The 24,591-nt window shown below is 36.4% G+C and overlaps 1 long non-coding RNA gene across 1 annotated transcript; it reads right to left on the bottom strand.

The window, feature by feature from the left end:
- Positions 1–10,606: 10,606 nt before the first annotated feature.
- Positions 10,607–14,587, bottom strand: LOC138917572 (uncharacterized). The gene is made up of 4 exons (XR_011425759.1): positions 14,423–14,587; positions 13,566–13,694; positions 11,194–11,291; positions 10,607–10,690 (listed from the first exon to the last, which is right to left on the bottom strand). It is a non-coding gene; the product is annotated as an uncharacterized lncRNA (long non-coding RNA).
- Positions 14,588–24,591: the final 10,004 nt, after the last annotated feature.

The raw sequence follows: 24,591 nt of genomic DNA, 5'->3' as shown, positions 1-24,591 counted from the left end.
AAAGGCGCTAGGTTAAGTGCTTCATTTGTTTATTGTAGAAAAATGAAATCCTTTGCTAGCTGAGTAGTTTACAGCAATTGCAATATCATCAAACTTCTTCCAGGAGATTATTGTGTTTTTCTTTAGGGAAGAGACTTGTCATATAAATTCAAATGTATAATATACTTAAAACAGGGTACTCTATAATCACATATGGGAGAAAAAAATCTGTAGTGTTGCCAGAGTTAATAACTTGTATATTTCACAGGAACAAGTTTGTTTTTAGGCAGCTAAAGCATAACAATTCCTAATGATTTTTCTTTCAAATCTTTCCTCTAAGTATATACATCTGCTCTTTTTGAGATTTAATTGTAGATACCGCCTTCATTGGCCAAAAAGAAAAATATCTGTATTCTCTTCAAAACACGGCTCATTTTGCATTAAGTCAAAGGCCTGACTTCATTTGATCTCAATTCCACATTGCTATTTTTCATACTTTTACTTAAAGGCAATGGGCTTACCAAGTAGAAGTACTAAGTGTTTGGGGTGATGGTGAGCGGCAAATTTCACTGAAACGTCGAGTATAGCATTGGACTGGTGTGCTCCTCTTCCTTATTGAATTGTTTGCCAAAGAAATCCAATCCATGATAAATAGACAAATGTCTGAGATCGTTGTGGCTCAGTCTCTGATGAGGCAGCTGCTTCCATGCTGTGTTTGTTGTTCCGGGATATTGTAAATAGTAATATTTTATAAGCTCTGGTGCAGTTTAGAAATGAATCTCATAAACATAATTCACAATTTCCAAGTTTTCAAAAGCATATCGCCGGAAAGAATCTTACTCTTGGTCAGCCTGTGAATTTGGCTCTCAGCTCCAGTTGCTGTGATGGGCAGAGGAAATTTGGGATGTGCAAAGTCTCAACTACTCTGTCTTTCTGAAAGATGGAGGAAGTTTGAGTTTACATAACCAAACATAATTCTTAGTGACTTAAAATGACAGAACAGAAAAGAGTAACTGTATTTAAAATTTATAAAATGTGTCATAGCAGAAATTAAGGAAACCAGTTTGAAAGGATAGGTTTAAAAAAAACCCACAGTGTTGATTATTAAAAAGCCACCATAATTATTTATTTTTCTTTTCTAGCAGAAACAAAGGACGTTATATCATATTGCATACAAAGCATCAATTGAAGGTATTCTGCTAAAACAGTAAACACATCAAATCGTATTGTTTTTGAATCCTCACCCTCCTTTGGCAAGTTTTTGGATCTGATCTCTATCCGTAGTCCCCAGCCCCCATCCGTGCTTATTTCTATCTTCAATGGACCAAGCCTCCCATGCACTTTCTCCAGTCTTTCTTTCTCTCTCATAACTAGCAAGTCTGCTTGGAAGGTGGAGCCTCTTCTGCCCACTAATCACTTAGGCTTGCTTTGAAAAGAAGTACCTACCCATATAGGATGCTTGTCCGTCCACCAATTTCCTAGAAGTGCAACAAAAAATAAAGATGCCAACTCCCTTTTTATATACTGGAGATTGACTCGGTTAATTTTATTGTCTATTTTAGTGGATATACAAGCAAATGGAATAAGGATGGAAATAAATCCACATCTTAAATCTTAAATATATGGCAACCAATAAAAACATATTGATTAATACATGGCTAAAACAGACACTATACAAGACTAATAAAGTAGATGAAAATATTTTGTAAATTCTATAGCACTGTACACACATTACTCTGATTGTTTTTCCTTTAAGACACTGCACTGAGAGTGAATTAAATAAGATGCCAATTGCCTATTAAAAATGTAGCCTTAATTAGAGTTAGGAACCCCCCTCTTTTTATTAAAGGGCAATAATGATGGAAAGACCTGCTACATGTGGGATCTTTCTTTTCTTTATCCTAAGTCGGTGATGCTATTTGGGTAATAACTGATGAAAGGACTAGGGTGCCAACCAATTTGCAGTTAAGTGGCTAATTAAGACCCAAAGCAAAGCTGCCAGGAGGTTGGGTCTCTTAGCTTTAAAATGACACATAAAAGCAATTAGAATGGGGCTGGCTTTGCTAGGACATATTTAAATTTGGACAAAACTTTGGGCCAGTTATTATTTTACGTTAATATATTCCTCTGTAAGACAGTATCAGAGAGAAAAGGGAATCATTTAGGACATAAGAAATAAATTAGAATCTTACTTGGATTCGTTGAACTTCAGAGGTGAATAAAATGCAAAACTATAAAATCGTTTCTGTGTTTGCAGTCATAACAGGGGTACTATATGTAATTAAATTTTCTAGTCTCAGAGGAAAAGAGAATAGGTGCATGAAGCACACTGTTATCCATAGGAGAAAATCTTTTAATTCTTGGGTGTGTTGTCACCTGTCTGTCATATTGCATGAGTGTGACACCTAGCCCAGAATGGCAAGACTTTTAAAATTGTGATATTTCAACCTGGGACAATTCGGTGTTATATTTAAATATAGCTGCTCTAATAGCACGGGTCGGGGGGCAGGAAACAGATTCATTCTGGGTTTAGAAAAAAGGTTCGAAGTTGATGAGGAAAAGTAGAGAGAATTGGAAAAGATGGAAATTAGAACACAAATTATCCACATATAAGGGTGTGGTGGTAGGGGAGAGTAGACGACTTTTAAAATCATGGCTCCAGCGGTATCTTAGAGTTGTGGGGAAGCACAGTCCATTTATACCTTGCTCTTGTGATTTATGATGTCACCATTAAACCCCCTGATGGCATTATATCCTTGTAATTTGCAGTTGCCTAGCATTTTTTCTATATACAACTCAATAACTCATTGTGTAGCTATTTCACACACACATAAACACACACATTAGTGTGAATATGTGTGTGCTGAATCTGTCATCAGTGGAAACTATGATTTTTGATGTAATAATAAGTTGGGTTAATAAAAGGCAAGAAATCATGGACGGAGTGTATAGTCACTGTATCACCAGCTTTGTCATGGGGCATTGTAAAGAGACACAGCACTGCATGTTACTATAACCAGATTTCTCTTCGATTTTTTATATATTCTTTTTAAGAATTAAAGAAGCTAAACTGTTTGTAGAGTCAGTCAAAAGTCATTATTGAAGGAGATGGATGAGATTGCACAGAAATAAAGAAGGAAATGTACTCAATTCACCTCAAAGTTATAGAAATAAGATTAGACAATAGGATTCGAAATATCGAACCTAAATTCTCCTGCCCACAAGATACGTGGTTGGATCTCCTCACCGTCCAGGGAATCTCTGCTTCCTTCCAGAGAGTCTGGTCCTGGCCAGTAACCGTGACACCATAAATCTGGGAAAGAGAAGGTTTGGGAACCTTTGTGTGAAGACTATAATACAACTAGTCATTAGCATTTCTGTGGGGGTGAGAGGCGGTGTTCCGACATCTCTTATGCTGGCTTTTAAACTGACTTCTGTAATTATTCTCCAACGGAAACATGAATGCCAGCGACTTTCTAGGGAGTTATTTTTATTTCTATTTGAATATTTTAGCTACAATGCTGGATATGCACTGCTGGATCTCTGAGAATGCTGTTCTAAAACGCTCTATTTATAAAATGACCAAAGAGCACATGCTGCCTGGATTAAATTTATCCCAAGATGAGAGGTTTGATCTCTAATCATGTGTCCATTGACTAATCTGGGCACATCTTGTGCAGGTTTGATGGCTGAGATGCAACAGACTAAAGCGATCCAGATCCTGAGGGGAAGCCTTTGTCCCTGCCTTTGCCTTCCTGAAACATGGAGATCATGAACGTGGCTGCTCCAAATTCATCTCTCATTAGAGTAACATCCTCATGGAATGACACTGCTAGTTTGATATGAGAAAAGATAGGGTGCTCTTTTTAAAGCACTATAATATGTAAGATCACAAGATTATGTAGGTTTTCAGGAAAATATTTTTTAAAGATTTAGGCTAGCTATTCCACAATGTGCTTAAAGCCCACACCAAGCATAATTCTACAGAGCACTGGTTTCTGTGGAATTGTGTTCTCGCCTATTCTGTGGCTCATGTCACGTGATAATATCATTTTCACATGAATCTCATGTACTAGACTGTAAGCTCCTTGAAAAAAAGGACACACAACTTCCAGCACATTGTATTTACTCAATATACCGTAAGAAAGATTGACTCCTACTCTGTGTTTAAGACACTTAGTGGTGAGCGATATATCCTGTTACCTGCAGTAACTTCTTCCGTGCGACTGCCTTTCTTTACATTAGAGTTTAGATGTAAAAGTCAAAACTGAGATTAGACCCTGTGAATTGCAGACCTGCCTTCCATGAAGCGAAGAAGTCAGTAAGAAGGATAACCATAACAGGCTCACTATCGCAACTTTTCTGTTTGGAAGCTTTTAATGCCAGCAAAGAAAAATTAATGAATGAGACACTCTTAAGAAATAGAATTTTGGAGTGAGCATAGAATCATTTGCCTTTCTACTTTACTTACCAGGGCCTATCAAAAATTGTAAGCAGCTTTACTGCTACCTACATTTTCTCCCATGGGTTATTTTCTTTTCTAGTAAGAAATTCTTTAGTACCCAGGGAGTTCAACATTCTGTTGAAAAGAGAGTTCTTAGCATCTTCTAAGATTCTAAGTCTTACTGCAATGTTTTTCTTGATCTTGTAATTTTTAATTGCCACCTGTATAGTCAAATCTCTCATGATATATTTATTTTAGTGATATTTCTATGTTTATGCATATTTGAGTACAGATGTTGTGTAATAAGAATCTTATTCTGAAGCACTTTCCACCTCATTCTGCTATATTACCTAATACTTTTTAGAAGCTATCCAAACTTTTGGCCTTTTCTAATTCTCATCGCAATACAAAATCATAATAGTAGCTAAAGAAGAAGGGAGAATCAAAGACATGCCACGCCCTGTTTTGTGTTCCTTTCCCCTGGGGCTTATATAAGCATTATCTTTCCAATGTCCAGCCAACATTTTAGAGGTGTGTGAGAATGTCCACCCTAAACTGAGATCTTTTTAAACACATTTTATGAATGCATTCAATATTTCTTCACTAATGAAAAGTATGCTTTACAGTTATTGTCAAAGGCATAAAAATTTATTTCCATGATTTTTAAATGGAGAGATGATTCCATTATAACGTGGTCTTCTCTTGAAATTAGTACATAATCAGAGAGGTCTTATTTATTTGCCAATTTTTTTCCTCTCTTACTTTTGATAAAAAATCATAGACAATGGTCTTTGAAACTTTGCTAATTCCAGTTGTCCAATATCTTATTGGCCTCGCTCAGGGTGGGAGTAGCTTTTGGAAATGGTATGTTGTTCTTCAATATCATGGTGATGTGTTATCTGAAAGCTGACATGGTTTTAACAGTTTGGCGTTTTAAAGAGAGTTGCCAGAATAGATACAGCGTACGGAGATGTGAGTGAGTGAGTGTGTGTGTGCACATGTGTGTGTAATCCTAAAATGAAGAAACATCTATTCTGGTAATAGCTGTGTACTTGGGCCCATCTACAGTTTGGTTGTACATCAGTTATGATGTGTCTCTTTCTAACAGGAAGAATACCGATCTTGATGAATAGCTAAAAGGTGAGATCATTCTTAAAGGTGTGAATGATTAATAATGGCCATGCATAGATTTTTTTCCAAGAGCGTAAATAAAATATATCATTCACATGAAGGGCAGAAGTTTGGCAGAATGATTCATAGTGCATTTGAAAGCATAAAAGTCAAAGCGAGGGTCTCTTCTAAGCATGTCAAAGAGGAAGCCGGTTTACCCATTTGAAATATTCTAGTGGATGTTGAAATATTTGAGTGGGTGTATAGAAATCTTATGCCTTAATGGGATACTGGAGACTAAGCTAATATTTTTAATTACCACCAATTAAATAAAATCAAAAATGTATCCTTTAGTAGCTAAAAAGTAATACTATGGCAGGGATAAGTGGATAAACGATAAAGGTGGCACTTCTGTACTATGACACTTGGACCTTGCACTTCAATCCAACCAAAATTTGTTATATAACCTTTAGATGGGAAGTTCCTTGGGAAGCTGCTGTATTAGCATAAAGCTTGGCTCTAACATGGTCATCATTCCCACCAAAGTATGTGAGGCCCTATTAAATTGTTAACTAATGCAACAAGACTGACAAAGTTGTCATTTGAAGACAGAGGAATTATTCCAGTGGTGATATCTAAGTATAAAAACAAGCAGCCTATATGGTCTTTGTTTATTCTCTGCCAAAGGTCTAGAGCTCAGGATATTTTCACCATGCATAAGAAAACAAGCTTGATGGTGATACAATGGTGCATGTCTTGCTCTCCTATGGCCCAGTTTCACAGAGACGGTGCGTGTCACAGAAAGGAAAAGTCTCAAGCCAGCAGCCAGGGTAGGATTCAGCTTTTCTTCCACAAGTCACAAATGAATGAAGGAGCATTAGTTGTGCCTACGTAGCATAAAGTGAAGGTGCAAAGGCAGATGACTGTCATCATAAACTGTGTAAAAGGAAACGTTGATGACTATCTAGGATCAAATGCCTATGTCCACTGGAGATAAAAACACAAGTCATCGTTTAAGAATTAAGACTTAAAGTCACTGAATCAATTGACTTAGTGGTCTACAAGGGATTCCACAAATGCTGTTTTCCTCATTTGATGCCTCTCCCTGAGAGGACATAGGGTGTGTATCCTGGGCACCATGGAAGGCACAGTGACATTCTTTCTCTGCACTTATCGTGTGTTCTTTGGCTGCCAACGTTCCCTTCAAGTTAGGGCTTGTGTAAACAAGCCAAGCAGAAGACCTATTGATAGATGGAGTTCTGACAAATACACTGACAGGATCAGAAGCACCACTTTTGAATGTGAGGAGCAAAACAGAAAATACCAAAAAATCATGTCATAGGTGAGACTTTGCTATATCAAGGTCTTCATAGTATCTTTGGAAACTAGACTCCCTTTGAGAAAATCTAAGATAATGATATGCTTTACTGACTTGAATAAAGCTGGGTCTGCCCTCCCATTCCTCTAAGTCTTTCCTCTCTTAAAATAAACATTTTGAGGATCATTCTGCCTCTGACTGTGCGGGTGTGGATAGGTGTGTACATTACAGGCATAGATCTTCTGAATATCTTGGGCTTCTTGGGGTAGTAAGATTCAATATTGGTTCGGCTCTACTATATATACATTTCAGGATTTGGGAATCTTTGGATAAATGTGGAACACGTTGCTTATAACACATATTCAAACACAGAATTCAAAGGTGTGTCTCCAGAATAGAAATATTTAAATAATTGTCTGTATCTGGTAAGTACTGTAGTGAGACACTATCACGTGTTGTACTGTAAGTTCTAACTCTGAGTTATAATGTCTCAAGGTAAGTAAAATAAAGGCATCAAATGGCTCAGAGAAATCAGGACTGGACAGGTAATGGTTAGGGAGGTGGATAATGGTTGATGTATTAAAAGGCTACAATATATTACTCCTCTCCAAAGTTCTGTTTTAGGATATGTTTATTTGGGGATTTCATAAAGACACATTTATGCTTTCACTCAGCAAATCTTAATGAGAGCACGCTAATCTGAAAGACAAATGACATTTCAATATAATGTGGGTCATACATAAATAATCATATTGTGTGGGGCCGGCCTGGTGGCATAGTGGTTAAGTTTGTGCACTCCGCTTCAGCGGCCCAGGGTTCTCAGGTTAGGATCCTGGGTGCAGACCTACACACCACTCATCAAGCCCTGCTGAGGCTGAGGCATCCCACATACAAAGTAGAGGAAGATTGGCACAGATGCCAGCTCAGCGATGATCTTCCTTAAGCAAAAAGAGAAAGATTGGCAACAGATGTTAGCTCAGGCACAGTCTTCCTCACCAAAAAATAAATAAGTAAATAAAAACAAAATTACCACATTGTGGTCTATGGGAAAATAAAATATACTAACCAGTCATCAATCAGACAATTATTAAACAACTACTTGAAACTTTATCAACAAATTTGGCTTTTTTCTCTTGACTTTGGCTCCAGAAGGGGAGGGTGAGCAAGTCATTTCCTCCTTTGTCTTTCCCATTTGCTGCCTTGGGAGTGAAGGAATCTATGTGACTGTCTTCCTCGTCCGTGTGGCCTGGGTGATCAGAGATTCTGCTGATTCTCCAAACTGTTGCCTATAGGGATCCTTCCTAAGTTTCCCTTTCGCTATTCCTTAAAGATCAGACAGCAAGTGGCTGCCACTAACCATACAGTGAGTTCAGAGATAACTGTGCCTTTTTCCTCTCACACTGGCTCTTGTCATGGCCAAGTGGCAAAGTGAGACACATGAGACACATGGAATAAGAACTAGATGACAACCAAATGGCATATATATATATATATATATATATTTGCAACATGAGGGAAAATCAAATAATTGAAGTGGTAAGACACACGACCATACTTCCTTTGGGTTTTCCCAAAGGGCACATTCTCTAAAATCTACCTCTGATTTCATGCCTTCTGTGATAACATAGAGGTTCTTCTGTGTGTTTTTATTTTCCTGTTCTATCTTGCTCCGACTATCGCCATTTCTGTCCCGCCCAATTCCTCAACTCTTCAGGATCTGGGAAAACCCCAGGTTTGCTTGGGCAGAAGACTTTGTATGCTGAGGCCCCTGACTATGTAGTCACTATGGATTTTAGATTTAGAATATGATCATTATTCTTTTTTAATTTTCTTTTACTTCCCCATTCTTCCTTCATTACCACAGTACCATTTCAGATTAGCTCTCATTTAAGAGCCAACTAGCTCCATAACAGCAAGTCAATGAGTTGCTCACCGAATGACCAGCAAAGAGACAATCTGGTAAAACAATAGTATAAGGAATTAGTCTCTTTCCACTAGAATCTGCCCAGGTCTAGTCATCAATACAATATTTTGCACAAAAGAAGAAAACCGTTATTTCTTAGAGTTGCAATTAGCACCTCCATTCAGAATGTAGTCATACTTTAATTTTAATTGCTTGTTTTAAATGCATTTTGTTTGAATTCTTTGACTCAAAATATACACAATCAGGCTAAATAGGTGTTTTAGTGAGAAGAGTGTTTACAGAACAATTCAGGTGAGGTATTCCCAGATTGACTGGATGCAGTTTTAATGACACTATCATCCTCAGGTGTGTGCTAACTCTTACTACAGTCCACTGATTTATTTATCAACATCATAGAGGGCAGGAGTATTTTTTCCTCCTCACTTTAAATATTTTATAGTGACTATTTGAAACCACTAAAAAAAAAGAAGAAGAAATACTCCAGTGAAAAATAATAAAATCACAAGAATGCATTTTAATGATGCTAAACTCTGCTTCAATTAAAATTAGTCCCTTTTACTTCCAACTCACAAGCCTCCTTTGGTGTCATCATGCTCCAACATACTTTTCAGTAAGTTCCAAAGAACCCATAAGGTATTAAAATTCCAGAAAAATTCTTTGTTGGAGACCAAATGTAAATAGATATATGTTCAGCATCTGAATGTTACAGAAAACTTCTCCAAAATGGCCCATATGTTCTTCTAGAAAAAGCAGCAGTCCTGACAGTGAGCCATGAAATATTCTGGAGGCAAATGGCAGAGTGCCAGTGTCTTAAGGGGCAGCATTTTCCACTTTAAATAACAGACAAAATAAAGCTTTAAAATGTTCTTGATGATGTATGATTCAGTAAACCCTTCAAGGCGATATAAGGAAAACCTTTTCTTCTTAAGACTGATGTTAGGAAGAAATAGACAAAAATTAAGAATTGCTCTGCCAGGCAGCATAAAGAATCAATTGGTGTCTTTCTGAAATTCGATGAATCGATAGACTGTTAGGAACCAGGCCACACACAGTGAAAGTGATTCTTTATAAGTACTAGATACCAGAGATAGCACAAAGCCCTTCAGAGAGCACTGAGTACAAGCATGTATTAAAAGAAACTAAACTGTGTCCTAGCAGGAAATGAAAACAGCTTATTTTTTAATAGGCATTTGCAAACGGGGACAATTGGCAAGAGTAAACCAAAGCTTAATTGAAAGATAAGCAATTTACAGGTAAATATCAAACTTCATTTTTTCGTTTCTTGTTTGATTTTTGTCATTTCTAGTTCACTTACCCTGTCTCTAAAAATGGCAAAATCTCTGTCATAAAATAATTTGGATTTAATTGACATTCCCCAAGGCAAGCAAGCTGTAAGTATAATAATTCTTTGGAAAGCAAACACTCTTTGATGACTACAAGAATCAAGCATGAACAGTGAATTTTTCTTGGTCATTTTACGAGAGTCTATCCATCTTTAGGTGCCCTATGACACAAAAAATAAAATGTATAAAATAGTCCTTTAAAATTTTAAATAATTAGTGGGGTAGCTGGGTACCCAAAAAATATTCTTTACATTATGTTGGAAGAAACATTAGATTGAACCATTTATTTTATCCATGTGTTTGTTTATCTTCCACATATGAGTAAAATCATACAGTATTTGTCTTTTCCTGTCTGTCTTATTTCGTTTAGCCTAATACCCTCAAGGCCCATGCATGTTGTCACAATTGACACAATTTTATCTTTTTTTTAATGGCTGATTAGTATTTCATTATATATATATATATATATATATATATATATATATATGTATGTATATACCACATCTTCTTTATCCATTCATCCATTGATGGGCACTTGAGTTGCTTCCACATCTTGGGTATGATGAATAACACTGTGAAGAACATAGAAATGTATAACTCTCTTTGTATTGCTGATTTAAAGTTCTTTGGATAAATATCCAGTCGTGACATAGCTGGATCATACGGTATTTCTATTTTTAAGTTTTGAGAAATCTCCATACTATTTTCCATAGTTATAAACAATTGATTTAAAATGTATCACAAAATTCATGGGCCTATGAGAGGTAGAAATGAAGACTTAGAATACTGGGGAGAGAAGAATTCTGTTATATATTTGTTTATTGCTCAATCAATGCATATGAAGACTCTTCTTAGTGCCCAAGCACCGTCTCTTCCTGTTCAGGTCCAGGAACAATTTCTTCATGTTACTTATTGCCTAAGGTGCCATTTCCTAAATAATTTCATACCTCACATGACATGGAAAAAGTAGCAATGCCATTATTATTCACAAAGCCACAGCTCTTCAGAACGTTTGTACTGAAACAATGCAGCTCTTCTTGCCATTACAGTTCGCTAGTACCATTTATTTACTTACATCATTACTCACGGTGCTGCATCACCCAATGCCTTGAAAGGACTCCATCAAAGGTTATAACTGTTCTTCATTGATGACGACCATAAATAAATGCAAGTCTTACCCAAGAATGAAGGAAAGTGTGAGTTATTATTCATTTTCTGTCATTTTAATTTACCATACAGAATTTTATAGCTTAAACTTAGAATAACACATTTTTCCAAACATGTCTTCCTTCAAAATCTTTAACCCAAATCATTGCATTCCTAGAATGTAATACTTTTCAATGTTGACCACACCCCTGCCCTCCACACACCGCCACCAGTGTGTGGCTCCATAGCTGAGTAAGAATGGTCCATTCATACAAAGAACGTCCATCCCATTTCCAGCAAAGCTTAAAACTAACCCAGGAGGGTATGTCACCACATCAATCATAGGCAAGAAAGAACTTTGATCAGAAAATCTGATTAGTATCATGGAGCATCGGTCTGGAAAACTCTGAGGAGATAGGTGCAGCAGGTCCCAGAGATCTGCCTGAGGCAGTGCAAAGCCTGTGGCAGGAGCAGGATAACTGCCTAAGGTTACAATGCAGGGAAGGGGCAAATGAAATAAACAGTGTCTGCTGCTGCCCCTGCCACCATCTGATGCATACCATCAGATGAGATACATGATCTGAACACAGGGAGGTGAAAACTGACCTTGTGGCCCCCATATATGGCTCAAGCCCAAGGGTTAGTGGCCCAGAGCCATGAACTCATCTTGTGAACAGAGTGAGTGAGATTCACCCAAAATCAACATGTCAACCCTATTCTTTTAGCTCAAACTCATGTGATCCTATGAAAGAAATATTATGATCTGAAATCAGGATGCCTGGTTTGGATGGCACTCCTGGATTCTGTAGGTCCTAGCCCCCAGAGAGGATCGTAAAAATTTTGGTGGAAGACATTCAAAAGTGCAGAGCTCCCTAAGATAAGGGTCAAAAGCAGAGGCCCTTGCTGATACTGTGTTTTTCTCCAGTTTCTAAAGAGCTCTTAGATACAAGCCCTGTCTTCCTATAGCAATAACACACAGCCCTTTCCAAATTTTCAGTGATTGTATTTTCAAATATATTACCAGAGAGTAGTAGGCTACCCAGTAATATTAGAATAGCCTTGCAGGAAAGGATCATGTCTTACGTTTCTGCTCTGTTCTATGAAACCTGGCCCAGGGCTAGTCACATGAAAGTCAACAAATATTTCTTGGTTAACTGTACAACTGCTAAACAAGAGAAGTCAAGAGTCGTTGATATTATAAAAGTAGTTGTTACCAGAAAATAAACTCATAGTAAGAGCATTCATTCTTCATCATGAAGATTTCAACCTTAACAAAATAATGCCATACCCCAATCCTTTGGCTGGAGTTAAAGCACAGGGGGGATAGTACATTTTCTAAAATTTTTCACCAAATTAAGTCCCTGATATTGTTTTGCTTCTCTGTCTCAATTTTCATTATTGAGAAAGTGCGTGTCATCTTCTTCCTTTTTCACTAAAATGGAAGTAGAAAATTTGATTTTATGTTGAATTTAATAACAACCTTTCTCTATGACTAACCCTACACCAAAATGATCTACTACCTAGACCTCAAGTATTGCTTTTTATGTATGGTCTATACCACATTGATTCACATCTGTATGCGTGTGAATGTGCAAGAGCATTGTGTGTGCATATGTATAGCATATATTATTTAGATACTTATACATGTATGTCCCATCACCACAAGAGAATTACATCCTTTATGCTAATGAATGTGTTTCTTATAGAACACGAAGAACTTTGCCAGACAGAGTAGGATTTGAGAAAAGTTTCCTACATTTGACTAATGTTTGATCCCACCATTCTAGATCTGGCCTTAAAAATCCTTTGGGAACCTTGATGTTCATTAAAATATAAATAAGATTTAAGAGTAATGCACATCAATAATTAAACAATATCACATTTAAGCAAATCTGTGATAATAGATGAAATAGATTAAGAAATTAAACTTGTATGGATTTCCCAGATGATGTAGGTACAGGTCCCAGGTGATGTATTTGCTTCCTGACAATTCTTCCCCAACACAAACCAAAATCATGACCAATTACCACTGCCTACCACTACTATACTAGTACAACCAAACATGCTGGATTACTAAGTCATGCGGGGAACTGACACCATGCGTTATTCGTATTTCTATCCTCTAGTAAATAGCTCATAGTAGTGCTCAATAAATATTTATTGGGGAGAAAAAATGAAAATTTACATTGATTCGCCTTCTTAAACTGATCCAGTCAAATCTGCGTCAACACGTGAAAGCTAATAATGTAATTTCCATTCTTCCACAAATTTTACCAGAAGTTACATGGCAATAATAATTACCTTGCCAAAGTTGTGAATATTATGCAGGAAATCTGTTCCCTGGTTACAAGGCTGCACAGCTCACTTTTCTTATTCTTCTCAAGGGAAGCTAAGCAAGAAGATATAGGTGGCTTTTCTATTCAATCATCACTGTGAGAAAAAAACAATACAATCATGTGAATCTTCATTTATGAAAATATTACATTAAGACAAAACAGGAATAAATGACCTTATTATTTAAAAAAAAGAAAAGAGATGAATATGGCACACTGGAAAATGCATGGGTGAAGAGAAAAAAATAAAGCGAAAAGGCAAAATTTACAGTTCGTGGTAAAATATTAAGTGACAAAAGTCCTCAGCATTATCAATAATAAGTGCTTAGAAAATGGCTACAGGATAGTTCAGATGATAAGACATTGTCATATGCTTTTAAAAATTTAGAATGTCTTTTGAAATATGGTAATGTATATCTTCTTCAAGTTTAAGCTACATAAGCATGTGGAATATAGAATACTAGGGCTTGCAAAATAAAATAAAGAGCCACTAAATAAAAAGATATTTTTAGTCCTTATTTCCAGTTCAAAATAAGATAATCTTCCATAGCCTTACCACCAAGTGGATTCTGAAACGTAATTATTTTGCATGCTCAGTTCAGGTTCTTGATTCCAATGCAGGACGTTACTACAGTTTTTAGAGTAAAGAGCCAAGATACATAAACTTTATTGTTACTGTCACCCATTTGACAAGATAGTGTCCCAAATGCATGGACATTGGCCATTCAGATGGAAAACAAAAGCCTGTTAATCAACTGGCTAATTGTGCTCAGATATGAAGTAAGATTCCCAGCAGTGAAGCTTCCTCACATTTCCATTTCTCACCTAAACTAGAAACTATCTTCGAACAGGACCATTTCCAGCATCCAAGTGTTTATCATAATGAAGCACATCTGCCACAGATGACTGCTGACCTTTCAACTTCGATCAGCACTTTGGCAGCTGGCACAGTCATCGGAAAAGGAGATGGATGCAAGTTTCCTGGCGCTGTCCTCTTCCTTTTATTTGTATGGCTTAACTCTGAAATGAGGAAATAACCAAGTAAAGCCAAAACACTGAAAATATTCCTTACACAAAATGAGTCTAGTGAACACATTTACTTCTCATCAAATTTTCTGGATTTGAGGAAGACTGGGGTTTTGCTGTTGTTAACTCATTTTATTAGGTTTTTTTTTCAAACTTAGCAGGTGGAAAGGAGTATTCATTGCATAATTTTAAAAAAGTGGTTACTAAACTTAATTTAGCCTATTCGATATCTGCTAGATCACCCAAGAATCACCAAAGATTCTTACTTTACCAATGGGAAGAGATTCAAATGTAGGGCTTCCTCTTTCCTCTGTGGAGCTTTTGGACAAGCTGGACGATCAGTAAAAGGCAAATTAAAAAAGTCAAAAGTAGACACCTCCCCATCCCCGCATGAGTGAGGAAGTCTTAACTCTGATAACAAACCACTACTAAAAATAATTACAATTGACTGAATACCTTTAATAGATACTGCACCAAGAGCACTAAGACGTACATTTCTATTACTGTGTGGGCTTTCCAGCTTGTGCGCATCCACAGTGCACACAGAACACAGGTCTTACAAGGTGGCCTCTGGATGGGAGCTGCTTAGCTAGTTTTGAGTTCTGCTGGGCATCAGAATAATGACTGCATTCATGGATACATGTAGCCCAGTCATACAATTTCAATAAATATTAATATCATGTCTTTCTCCATCCTCCCCCTTTTCCTACCTATCAGCATGTATCTGACTATTTAGTTGTCCAAGGTATTAGTCGGCCCTTCTAACAAGTGAAGCCGTGTGAAAGCTATTCCTCGTGCTTCAGGAATTGTCATCTAACTAGAGTCTGATAAATGGATGGCTGCTTGGCATTCATGCTCCTTCCTAATGACCCCCTCCCCCCAAGTCCCTTTTTGAAAATCTCCTCCCTCTCCTCATGTGTGAATTCCATGCCACTCCCTGTTCCTTCCTTTCTAGAAAGGTGAGGAAGGTCAAATCATTTTTCTGGACCACTAGTAGAGTAGGAGGTGCTACCGATGGCCTAAATCTGTCAATTGGATCTTAACTTCTAAGACATTGGGAAGGACTTATGTGACTCAAGAACAACTGTCACTATGATGATATTCTGACCACTCTGTTCCAGCTGTTAGAAAATTATGGTGGTTCTTACTTCCTAAATCCTGTCCTTCCTGAATTCTCTTGGATCATGGTCCGAAGCCTGGTCTACTAGCAGCCTGTTAATTGTGTGAGCCTCCACCCCACCTCAATATGTTTCCAGTAAATTTCTTTGCACTTTTGTTAACCAGAGTTGGTACCTGTTGCTTACAGGGAAGAGCCATTACTGATACATAACGTATGTAATTGTGAAAGGTAGTTTATAATGTGGGATAACATATGCGATATTGGGAATGGAGCAGACAAAAACCCCAATATATTTAAGGAAAGTGGAAAGGGTGGTAGCCTCAGCTAATCAGAAAAAGATAATAGAGATAGTGACACTTAGAGAAGAGCAGGGGTTCAGTAGGTATAGTAGGATGAAAAACAACCCTGTAGGCAGAGAGACGGGGCAAATACATACTCAGGGGACAATGACTAGATCAACTTAGATGGAGTGTGGATTGCCTTAGAGTGTTGTTCCTGCAACAAACATTTATTTAGTGCCTTCTACTGTTGGTCACTGCTGGAACACAAAGAGAATATGTTAAGGTCAGTTACCTGCCCCTGGAAGCATGAGGGCCAGTCATCTCAAGTAGAGAGGGGTACTCTTGGAGTGGGTTAATAAAAGATTTTTGACTACTGCCCAAAGCTACTCTGTGAGGAAATAGTGTCTTCCCCAAAGTAAATTTTCGATGCTACCAATGCATTATTTACAGGTAGAAAAAGGAAAATAAATCTAGATTTAAATAAATGCATTTAAAACTGTATTGAGCAGACGTTTGAAACCTTCAAGGGTAGCACCCTATGAAAATTGTGAGAATTTCTAGCTTCCATTGATTCTCACTTTAACACTTGGAGTAAGTGTAAAAGCATTCGTAAAAAAAAATACATAACCTATATGTGAAGGAAAATTTAATTTTACAATTGTGATTGCTTTATATAATTCTCTGAAAAATTGTTACTCATACCTCTGCTTCTTTCTGACAGACATTGCTAGTTTTTATCATTTTTTCTTTGTAGGGCACAGGGAACGCAAAGTTGATTTATACAGGCCATCTTATTGTGAACACAGTTTATAACTTCTTTCTGTATCTTGGTATAGTATGAGTATTTAAAATTCTAATAAGTGTAAAAAGCAACTTTCTACTTGGTAAACACACTGAACCTTCCCACTGGAGGAACCTGGGTGCAAACAGCCATATGTAACATAGTAGAACAGCTTTCCTGTCTGACATAGTCAAGAAGATGCACACATTCAAGCATCTCATCAAGTTTGAAGTATAGACTCCCGCATAGACTGCCTCTGCACAATCCCCAGGGGTGCTGATCAAGAATAACTGCTCCATTTCACCTTAACTTAGAACAATTGTCAATAGTGATGATTTTTCATGGTTGGAATTAAGCAATGATGGCCATCTGGATATAACATAATTTATTTAATCAATCTTTTACAGTTCATATTTAGGTTGATTCCATTTTAATTACCTGGATTATCTGATTATTTATTTTGGATAAATCCCAAGCAGTAGAATCATTAGTATATACACATTTTCAAGGTTTTTGACCTACAGGGCATTTGTTTGGTTTTTTTCTTCAGGAAAACTCTACCAATTTATACTCAAACAGCACTGTATAAGTCACTGTGACATTGCCCTCTAAACTTAAGTCCTGGAGCCCAGGGGGAGGAAGAACACGGGTTGGTCATTCCAGTTGTTGCGTGAATGTCTAATCTGAAATCAGATTCTCAGTCATTCTCAGTCAGAAAGTGATAAAATAAAGTTTATATTGCAAGGTTTTCAAATCATTCTTTCAGTATTTGTTATATTATTAAGATACAACGTCTCCTTCATAAATTTTAAATGTTATAAATAGAAAGTAATAAACCTTCCTAAAATATCGTCACAGAATTTCACTTCCGAACATGAGTTTCTCCATTCAGCTTCTATCCATCTGTCTGTCCATCTTTCTCTCTCTTTCTCTCTCTCTCTCTCTGTCTCTCTGTCTAGCTATCTATCTATCCATCTATGCAAAGGGGAAGTCAGTTTTCGGACATCTTCCACCTGTGTTCATCCTCATATCTATGTCTTTGCTCATTTCATTTCTCTTCCAACAAGGCTCTTTCTCCTCTTCCAGACCTATTCCAAACCTCTCTTCCTTCAATCGAGAATACAGTGCCTACCTCTGCCGTGCCGCCTCCCTGGCTGCCTGACTCACAGTAATCATTTGCTCCACTCCTCAGCCCTGACACTGCATCATTATAACCTAGAGGATCCATATTGGCTACAATACAGTCACTAATGTACTTCAGCTGAGTAGATTTCAGAGGGAAAGCTTGCATCACCTACTATTGAAGACTGACTGTCAGCTGGGTATTTCCCTTCTCTCGAACACCTTGCTTGTTGTCATTAGGAAAGGAAATTAACAGTCTTCATAGAAATAAATAGCTCAGAAAAATAATCATCTTATTCATAAAATATATGAACTTTTCTGTTATTTCACCATGATGGTGATCTACATAGAGTTCTATACTTGTAAGACTCTGAGTTTTTCCTTGAATTCTCATTAGGAATTGTCAAGACATGACTGACCTATAGGTCACTATTTTTTTTCAATAATTGAAATTCCTCAATTGTATAGTGGGTATCTTGTTTAATATAAGTGAAATGAAGAATTAAGTATCTTCATTTCGAAAAGACTCTAGTATGAAGTAGTTACTACTCCCAACATAATTCTTCCTACTTTCCCACTATCCTCACACACACAGACACACATACTTGCACACAAGCCACAAATAAGCCTTTTGTTTAAAATAATAATTATTCTATTATCATTAAGAAAAATTTTTCATGCAACTACTGAGTAGTAATCTTTAATTTGGGGTCATTTGAGGCATCCTCCCCCACAAAAAAAGAAACTGGTTCTTTAAACGTGCATACATTTAATTTCATTTGTTAAGACTTGAAACTTGGTCTCCCGTTTCTTTTCAAATTAATTCTTTGTCTCATATCACTATCCTACATAACTTTCATGCGTAGGTATTTTCTAATCACCAAAAGCAATATTAGACTAATCCTGAATTTTAAAACAATTTTATCTGTGACTTTCAAGTTTAATAGCTATAAACCTGCCAATATCAATTATGACAGGAAGATTTTTAAACTTAATTGTTTTCCTTAAGAGTTTTTTCAAGAGGACAGTTGTAAATAAAGTAATAGAAATATAATTACTACAAATAAGTTTGTAAAAACATTTTCAGGTGTTGGATATAATCATTTCTGTTTGGGTGTCTGATATAAAAAGACTCAAACGTTGCAGTTTAAGTTATAGCCACTGTAAGTGAAAAGTAAAAACAGAATCCAGCAATTTTGTTTACTTATTTGTGTAAAGGTACATTTCATACACAATCGAGGAAAATTCTCGTATGATCAGTTTGTTAAACATTTTACAAGTTAATTTCTCGAAGACTGAGTTGAAGTCTGTATAAGATGACTGTTTCCTCACAAGTACTTTCAATTTCCAGACTTTAACAGTAAAATAAATTATTGTCCCTGTTTAACAGGGAAATACACAGCATGCTTTCATGTTCATCCCTTTTAAGTTTTTCTTTTTCCTTTACAGCAGGGAAAAGAAAAAAGTATAACCAGGAAATTAACTTCCACCTGTTTTTCTTGTTTTATTTCGCTTGTATTCTCTCTCTTCTTTCTTCATTTCTCTCAAAAGATTTAGAATGTGTAGTAACACCTGCTGGGGCGGTAACAGCAGTTGAGCTTCGCCTCAATGGTGCCCTGTGAGTGCTGAGAGTGACACAGATCACTGTGTCTACACTCCTTCTGCTCATCGCTTGGTTACACCTGGCATCAGAAGGATGGCCACAATGGACCATCTTCATGCCCACTATGGCAAGACCTAGAAACTTGAGGCTCCGGGCAATTGTGTCTCTTCCTCAGCCCACCAGAAGTGAGAATAGAATCTTTGCCCTTCCACTGCAGATGGTCAACAGACTGGAGTGTGCCCGTCATCGGAGAAGAGGCCAGAGTTATTTTAATTACAAATTCCTCCGTCACTTCACATTGTTATCTCTCTGTACCTGTAGTGCATGCACAGACAACTTAATATACATTATTTAAATAATCATCAAAACCTTTCCAGCTTCAGCACTTTCCACCTTTCTCTGGAAAGCCTGCGCGTTTGTAGGGATTTATAACTGCAAGTGCCTGAAGTCAAGTTTCAGTTCTAGTAAATGTGGGGTAGATGCGACTTTAAAACAAACTGATCAGACATGGGAACAACAAAGACAGGAGGATTAAGGCAGTCTCTGAAGATGAAAGTGTAAAGAGATCTTGGGGGAAAATAGCTTGAGAAGAGCCTTTTAAAAATCAAACAGAAAAACGCTCATCAGTTGACTCTGACACCTTTTTTAAAATTTTAGCAACATGTGCAAGGAGTTTTATTTATCGAGTCAGATCTCCCATTCCTTAAATAAATTTTAAAAAATAAGTAAGAAAAAAGCAGGTTCAAAACCCTTCAGCAGTTTCCCCAGAGTTATTTAGCATTGTTGTCACCTGAAAAACACTTAATAATTTGCGAACGTTTTCCAGCAAAAATACATGGAACTGAAAGGAAACCCACGTGCCCATGAGAAAATACTTAGTTGCTTCTCCTGGATTGAACTTGTCTGTGCATTCGTAGAGAACCTGTGAACATATTTGTTTGTTATATATACACTTTTTTTGTTCAACAATGCCCAAAAGTGATAACTTGGAGACTCAGATTTATACTGACAGTCACCTGTCATTCATTGTCCTTTATTCTGACAACCTCAGGCATTCAAGCATGGATTTATGGGGTTTTCCCCCTTTCCTTTATTTTTAAAGGGGTTGGGGGATGGGGGAGAATATCAGAGGATTCAGTCCTGAATAGACTTTTGTTTTGCTCTTTCTTTTACCTCTTGACTGTGTCAAATGCAGTGTGTCTCTCATGCCGTCTCTCTCTTTAAAGAGCTTCAGCTGGGCCAGCTAGTTAGTATTCAGAGACAAGGCAAAGAGGATAAAATTCTTCTCTCTGCTTGCTGAGACTGCAAACAAGCAATTAGACTAAAAGCAACGTATTGGGGAAAGAAGGCCATCGTAGACATCATTGTTGACTGGAACCTGCCAATATAACTTTAAAATTGTAAAAACTTCATAGCGGGGAGAAATAGTCACTTAGAGGCACATAAGTTGGTTAAGACACTAAGTCAGTCTTCGCTACAGACATTTCTGCTGTGTAATGTACTCTGTGAACTGTAAGATTTTCCATTTAATCTTGTTTACTTATTGTAATGAGAAACAAATGGGTGAAATTAGCAACGATGATAGAAAATTCAACCTTTTACTGTATTGCATGTTATGAAAACGTTTTCTAGATTGGCATGTTACTCCCATTTTCATTTGATCTCACTTGAAAGGATTGTAATGGAGGGCTGAAGGTTACAAACTGCTTTATGTCTGACCAAGCAATATCATATAGCTCCACTGAATAGTTATATGAGAGGTTTAAACAATATAGGCCAACCATTTGCTGAGTATCAATGATGGTATGTGAGGTAATTCTTAAGACTTCTTTCTCCCTTTAATATAGAGATTTTATGCTGGGTTCCAGCAATTGATGCATTTCCTGTACAAACACTCAAATGTGGTTACCCTATTAACTAAACTGAGATTACCTAATTCCATTTCCTGATAGACCAATCCCCAGTGAGCCTTTAAAATCGTCCAGTTGATAGGAGGTAGCAAGTAGACCTTGTTAATTTGACACATTTAATCCATCCATTTTTCTCTTTCTACCCCTATCCTTCCAAACCACGTTTCTCAAAAGTTGAGAAATGCTAGCCTGATGAATTTATTTTTACATATTCTAAGCCAGGAAAAAGAAAGGAATCTGGATTATTGACATTCTTTACCGGAACTACAGTAGACTAGAGTTAGCAGAAAAAACTGCTAATCATCACAGTTTTCATGTTGGAAGCAATTTGCCTATAATTAGTAAGTTGATAAATACCAACAAAATGGGTGCTAAAACGAACAACTCTTGTGCTGAGAGACATTTGACTCTACATTACACTTTGCATTTTTATATATGCAGCATTACATTTTGTTACAAAGAGCGACAACTTTAGTGGCAGCTGAAACACTCTAATCTGTCTCTTGAAGGAAAGCAGACATACATCTTAATATAACAACTTCTTTTATAAAACATTTCTGTTTTTCCGAGGAGTAAGCAATGCAAGGATAAGAAAAGAAGTTGGTATTTTATTTATTTTATATAAAATGGTAGCAAAAGATGGAAGACTTGTTTTGCTAGATAAAAAAATGCCATAGCATGTAAGATTATATGGTACCAGTAGCTTAGAGTGTATTCTTCATTGGTAATACCAAATTCACATTTGTTCGTAGATATTTGTTTTCTACATTTCATGTGAAATGACTATTGTACTAAATTTTTCAACTCCATACAGAATCAAACTCATGAATATTTTTCTTCAGTTCAAACAAGAAAATGTGTATAGTGTACTCAAATGTAAGATAAATGTTTAATTCGAATAAATAAGATATGGTATATTGTATCTTTGAAATAAAATATGTATATACACGTCTGAAAAGTTTTCTTGAAACATTAGCTTTTGTAAGGGTCTAAATCACAAGAGGTGCATTATATAATAAATAAAGGGATATGATAGCTTTATCAGTGGTGTGTGGAAATTCTGACTCTCATAGTTACCAGAAAACATAATATCACAGTGAGCCCAATCTATATGATCTGATAGAACAAAAGAGACTATCCTAAGAAAAAAATTGTGAGGGTATAAATAAATTTCTTTACGTGAATGTGTTTGGGAAAATACTACATCTTTCTAGTGCTTTTTAAATGGTAACTGGTATTTATAGACATAATTTCAAGAGAATACTTATCTACAGCCACTTTCTAGATAACTTGATTAGCGCATGCAGTTATCAGAGATGTTGCAGTGTCTTCAAGCTACAGATCATGCAGTAAATGGATTGATTGCTAACTATCAAGTATCTTCTAAAATAACCTTTAAAATATATTCTTGCATTTTAAAACATTTGACTAAGCTTGCTTTACCTTCCCTTTAAACGGTATACCTTTGGCATCCCTAAATACTGAATGAGACAGTAAGACATGACCACCAGCAAAATAAATGCATGTTTTTCTTTCCCTCTTCAGAACATTCTAGAGTGGGTGGTAAAATATTTAAGCCATTTCAAAGTCATGTAAAGTATCCCAAATATGTCAGGGGAAGAAGAAGAGGCTGCAATTCATTATTTTTCTGTAATGAATCAACATGAAAGAGAACATTTTCAAGGCCCTAGTAGCTTTGTTTTCATTTACAGTTCATATCAATAATTTCATATCAAGAGCATTTTGTTTAATTGAGATACATTTTTGATCAGTAACAGATTGATCATTATGAAATAAAAGGAAAGATTTTAGGGAGGTATATGTTGCAGATATTTATGAAGTATATATTTCATCCTCTTTATTATTATTATTGCCATTATTATTACTGTTTTCCTTTGTATCCCTCCTGGTTGAACCTTGGACTTCAATTCACGGGGCTCCAATGAACTGGGCTTCAATTCATATACACTTTTAATGATGATTTGTTTATAAGATGGGATCAAAATTCAGTTGTGCATGTAAATTTTTCATGGTGTAGTATTTGATAAAAAAACAAAGTAAATATTTTCACATTTAAATTTAATTTTGTAACTACTTTTGAAAAGCTTTTCTCTTGTCTATTTTCCAAAATCAAGAACAATACATTTAAAGAGAGTCTGAGATTAAAGAGTGAAACTATGCAACTTGGATCCAGCCAATTTTGCTGTCATTTTTTCACTGCTACTAATTAATTTATTGTAGGTCTTTATCTTTCAACATCTGACTCCATTTAAGAGAGAACAATGTTTTACAAGTGGCATATAACCTATTTTCTTGGAATATGTGTTCCTTTTTGAAACAAAGTTACATATAGAGAGCTGCAAGTATCTTTCTTTGTTCTTGGTTTATTCCCAACCTTTTGTTGCCATTCAAAAACAATGCTGACACATGCATGAAATCACAAATAGCATTAGTGTAATAAAAGGGTTAAACCAAACCCAAAGCACAGTCATATATTAAATTGTTTTTAAAAATACTGACCTAAGCACCTCTATGAGATGTTATTAGTAAAATTTGAAGAAGAAGAAAAAAGACATTTGGAAGGGAGATTTGCCCTCCTTTGTAGCCTGTATAATTGCTGATTTTCCATCATGTTTGCTTGTGATGCCTTTGTCAGATATGATTTCATGTCTCTTTATCAAAGGAGGGGGTTTGAAGCCTATTTCTGAATCTGGACGACTGCTGGCAGGGCTCAGACCAAGCCTCCCAGGGCTACAGCAATGTTCCAAAAAGCTTTTGGTAAAAAACCTTTTAAGCAGCCCCTCATCTCCACTCACCAAGTCAACACACATGTTTTACCAAAAGAAAAATTTTAACATTTCAACATAAGCATTAAACGCTGTAATTGTACCTTAGTGACAATTTTTCATTAAGACTTAGTGTTGAATATTTCTTGCCCGCTCCCATTCAGAATGAAATCTAATGCAACTGTTATGTCATCTTTCCTGATAAGTGGTGATTTTCTAGAATTTGATGATTTATAATGCTTTTCTAAAAATAGTTGCCATTTCTTACTAGATGCCCAACATGTAGTAAGTCCATACAGAGTAAAAAGGAAGTTTATTTTTCATCCATTTACTTCTTCCTGAGAAGTTAAGTAAAAAGGCTACGG

The sequence above is a fragment of the Equus caballus genome, chromosome 14, assembly GCF_041296265.1.
Source record: "Equus caballus isolate H_3958 breed thoroughbred chromosome 14, TB-T2T, whole genome shotgun sequence".
Taxonomy (NCBI): domain Eukaryota; kingdom Metazoa; phylum Chordata; class Mammalia; order Perissodactyla; family Equidae; genus Equus; species Equus caballus.
This window is presented reverse-complemented; position numbering and strand designations above follow the sequence as displayed.